The sequence below is a fragment of the Otolemur garnettii genome, unplaced genomic scaffold (assembly GCF_000181295.1).
Source record: "Otolemur garnettii isolate 467f Iridium unplaced genomic scaffold, OtoGar3 scaffold00051, whole genome shotgun sequence".
NCBI lineage: Eukaryota > Metazoa > Chordata > Mammalia > Primates > Galagidae > Otolemur > Otolemur garnettii.
The window spans coordinates 1296702-1300875 of record NW_003852446.1 but is presented as its reverse complement, the minus strand read 5'-3'; the positions used below and the strand labels follow the sequence as shown (position 1 = coordinate 1300875).

The window sequence follows — 4174 nt, the reverse complement described above, 5'->3', positions numbered from 1 at the left end:
CTCACACGAGCCAATTCCTTAAAAATAAATCTGTTCTACACACATACATATGTTCTGTTCCTTTGGAAGACCCCGATACACTTTGCTTCTGATAGTTCCTTGGCTTCCACCAGCATTAACTCCAATCTCCATAGGGTATCCTTACCTTATCTATACCCCCAAATCCCCCCTTCATTAAGGTCATCAGGCATATTAGACTAATGACCTTATTTTTACTTAACTCTCTAAAGATCTAGTTTTCACATACGGTTACATTCTGTGATTCTGAGGCCTGAGACTTAAACACATGAATTTGAGATAGTGGAGGGCACATAATTCAACTCATAACACCCAGTAACACCTAAAGCATGTCTACATTGCCCAAAAGGTATCAAAAATTTCAAATTAAAGTTAAAATCACTTTTGTTTCATTTTATGTGTTTGTATAAATACATTTTTTAGTGGGAATGTATATGTCAAAATGCCTAAGATGAGAAATCACCTTGAAGTGTTGTAAAGTCTAGCTCAGGATTTAAAAGACTGCCAATAAATTTTCAATACATTACCTCCACAGTATCTGAGTAATGATTTTCCACCAGTGTGCTGAGGTACACTGGTGTACAGTAAGAAAATCTTAGGTGTGTTGCAAAAAATTTTAAAGATCATTAATTATTTTCAAAAGAAGTTCAAAGAACAGTAAGTGTATTCTTTTTTTCACTTTTTTTGGAGCAATATAGTTTAAGTGTGCCTTGGAAGTTTAACTGTAGGTTCAAGTGTACCATGAATAAAAAAGGTCAAAAAACACTGGTCTAAAGACAGGTTAGAGCATCTGGTTCTTAAATACCTTTATTACCTGAATTCACTGATCAGGCTGAAACAGCAATAAACCATGAATCATCTGTATTTAGAATCTGATTATATTGTTTTATTTCTGTTTGTTGGTCAGGGAAACTTATGCAAATATGGTGAGAATAATTTAATAAATCACCTATATATCCAATATTCCATTTCAACAATTATCAATTCATAGCTGAATGCGCCCTTGGGGAACTAAGTCTTCTATGCTGTATGTCCTTTACTATCACTGATTATGTATGGATTGGATTTTACCAACACATTCTTTTTTGTTGTTTTGTAGACTTAGAAATATGCAAGGTGAAGGAGAGTCTTAGGGAAACTTGCCCCTTTTTCCTAGGTTGGTTTGTTGAAAAATTCAACTTACAGTTATAGTATATAAACAAGAGAAAGGTCTATTTTAAAATGCCATGAGCATGTGGGGAACCCCAAGAATGATTTCCCAAGGTTTCAGTGATAGTCAGTGGTTTTTAAAGATGTCTTTTGGAAGGGAGGAGGGAGAGAAACTGGAAAGTATACGTGTAGTAAGTGGTTGCTAAGGGGGATGGGTAGATGGAGGGAAACAGATGGATTAGTAAATTAACCTGAGAGACAGGTATTGTGCTTCAAATGACCTTAGGGCCAGGTCTATTAGCATGTGATCAAGAGGCCAGCAGCCCTTTAAGATTTTAGGTAGGTAGAGAAAAGTCTTTGTTCCGAGTTTTCTGAGTATGAATAGCTTTTAATTCAAAATAATTTTTATACCAAGGAATCACATTTTGGGGAGAAATTTTCTTAGCTCCTTCATTCCCCTCATCTGGAACTTTCCTAGAAGTTTTATACATTGAAAGTTGAATTGGTAGGAGGCCGAGAACAACATGATGGATGGTGAGGAGCCAGAGAAGAAAAAGAGAATAAAGGAGCTGCTGGCTGAGAAAATGGCTGTTGATGGTGGGTGTGGGGACACTGGAGACTGAGAAGGTCGCTGGAACCACGTAGAAGTTCCTGAAACAATCTGGACCCTTCACACACCCTGATTTCGAACCCAGCACTGAATCTCTCCAGTTCTTGTTAGATTGAGGTGACCAGATTTTAACATTGGTAAAGCGGGACACCATTTGGGGGGCGGGGCCTGACAACAATGTAAACTTTGATAAGCAGTTCTCGATAAGCAGTTCTCAACAATTATTTGTTATTATTAAAGTTTAACATTATAAAATTAACAAAGATAATGTAAAACGCATATCCTGGTGAAATAGCCACATGGCAGCTGAAAACCATATATTCCCTTCCTGTTCTCCTGTGTTCCCTAGCTTGTCGTGCATTCTTTCCAAAAATTGGGGCTTTTTTAAAACACCGCAGGACGCAGGACAAATAGTTAAAAATTGGGACTATCCCACCAAAAGTGGGAAGTCTGGTCACCTTACTCTAGAGGGGGGGGAGCTACTTGTTTGTTCCAGACAGTTTGGCTCCTTCTGAGCTAATCCTCCTTTTCTAGAAGCAAGGGAGGGAGCCAGTCTCCTTCTGATACCTTGCCCAGGAGGGCAGTAGGGAGTTTACATTAGCCTTTTCATTTCCAAATGAAGTTACATTAACCTCTTCATTCCCAAATGGAGTTACATGAACCTTTTCAGCAGCTGAAAACCATATATTCCCTTCCCATTCTCCTGCTGTTCCGTAGCTTGTCACGCATTCTTTCCAAAAATCGGAACTTTTTAAAAATGCTGCGGGACACAGGACAAATTGTTAGAAATTGGGACTGTCCCACCAAAAGTGGGACATCTGGTCACCTTATGTTAGATACATGTAAAGTTCTAGTCATTGGAGCTGGCAGCTTAGGATGTGAGCTCCTGAAAACCTGGCATTGTCTGGTTTTCAACAGATTAATGTTATAGACATGGACACTATAGATGTTTCCAATCTAAATAGGCGATTTTTATTTAGGCCTAAAGATGTTGGAAGACCTAAGGCTGAATTTGCTGTAGAATTTATAGATGACAGAGTTCCTAATTGCAATGTAGGTCCACATTTCAACAAGATTCAGGATTTTAACTATACTTTCTACTGATAATTTCATATTTTTGTATGTGGACTGAACTCTACCATAGCCAGAAGATGGATAAATGGTATGCTGATATCTCTTCTAAATTATGAAGATGGTGTGTTAGATCCAAGCTCCATTGTTCCTTTGATCGATGGTGGGACAGAAGGTTCTAAAGGAAATGCAAGGGTAATTCTGCCTGGAATGACTGCTTGTATTGAGTGCACACTGGAACTTTATCCACCACAGATCAATTTTCCCATGTGCACCATTGCATCTATGCCCAGGCTACCTGAACACTGTATTGAGTATGTAAGGGTGTTGCAGTGGCCTAAGGAGCAGCCTTTTGGAGAAGGGGTTCCATTAGATAGAGATGATCCTGAACATATTCAATGGATTTTCCAAAAATCCCTAGAGAAAGCATCACAATATAGTATTACGGGGTGTTACATATAGACTCACTCAAGGAGTAGTAATCATTCTTGCAGTAGCTTCCACAAATGCAGTCATTGCAGCTGTGTGTGCCACTGAGGTTAGTCACAAGTGCACACATTCCCCTTAATAATTACTTGGTATTGAGTGATGTAGATGGGCTGTACACATACACAAATGAAGCAAAAAGAAAGGATAACTGCCCAGCTTGTAGCCCGCTTCCTCAAAATATTCAATTTTCTCCATCAGCTAAACTACAGGTTTTGGATTATCTAACCAATAGTATTTCTCTGCAAATGAAATTTCCAGTGATCACAGCCACATTAGAGGGAAAAAATAGAACACTTTACTTACAGTTGATAACCTCTATTGAAGAACGAACAAGGACAAATCTCTCCAAGACATTGAAAGAACTGGGGCTTGTTGATGGACAAGAATTTGCAGTTGCTGATATCACCACAACAGACTGTACTATTCAAACTTCACTTTACTTCTTAAGGGAAATAAATTACATATAATAGAAAACTCACGGAAAATATACAGTTAATGGATGCTAAAAAGTTTAATTGATGTCATTTTTAGCAGTAATGTTGCTAGAAATTGACTTTTTTAATATAATGAACCACTCTTTTAACTTAAAACTTTACCTTGAAGATAGAATTTGGGGTTAGTGCTGTAAGCATTTTCATTGATAATATGGGAAACAATACCTAGAGAGAGAGATTATGAGAAAATGTATTGCTTCTTCCAGAGGAGGAGGCAGACACCCTCTTGTGTGTGAATTTTGTTATGGTCAAAGAATGCATTCCTCAGCTTTCATCTGAGCTCCCACATATACGAAAGATACCCTTTTAAAGAAAATAAGGGGCTCAGCGCCTGTGGCTCAAG

At 38.1% G+C, this 4174-nt stretch overlaps 1 pseudogene; it reads left to right on the top strand.

The window, feature by feature from the left end:
• Window positions 1-1691: 1691 nt before the first annotated feature.
• Window positions 1692-3784, top strand: LOC100952517 (annotated as a pseudogene).
• The last annotated feature ends 390 nt before the right edge of the window (window positions 3785-4174 follow it).